This window comes from Penaeus monodon, chromosome 22, assembly GCF_015228065.2.
Source record: "Penaeus monodon isolate SGIC_2016 chromosome 22, NSTDA_Pmon_1, whole genome shotgun sequence".
In the NCBI taxonomy this organism is placed as follows: Eukaryota; Metazoa; Arthropoda; class Malacostraca; order Decapoda; family Penaeidae; genus Penaeus; species Penaeus monodon.
Genome location: NC_051407.1, coordinates 27,615,348 through 27,615,616, shown reverse-complemented (window position 1 = coordinate 27,615,616; position 269 = coordinate 27,615,348). Strand labels below are relative to the sequence as shown.

The window sequence follows — 269 nt, the reverse complement described above, 5'->3', positions numbered from 1 at the left end:
GCATAGCCTGTGCGTATAGATCTATGTATGAACGAATATATGCAGATGAAACATTAACATCTATACACTATCTATCGAACAGTCTTATGAAAGCAGTGAATGAAATTTTAAAAGTATATTTTTCTTCTGTGTTTCACCTGAAAGACAAACACAGCTGGCGATTGAAACTTGATTAATATGATATGAACAAACAAAGAACTTTCTGTCTCTGAAGATTTTACAGTCTGTGATTTCGTGATATAAATAGTAGATAGGGTCAAAATAAAGAT

The 269-nt window shown here is 31.6% G+C and overlaps 1 protein-coding gene across 1 annotated transcript in view; it reads left to right on the top strand.

Moving 5' to 3' along the window:
* Window positions 1-269, top strand: part of LOC119587066 — a 26,966-nt gene that overhangs the window by 25,892 nt on the left and 805 nt on the right. The gene's annotated exons all lie outside the window — the stretch shown is intronic.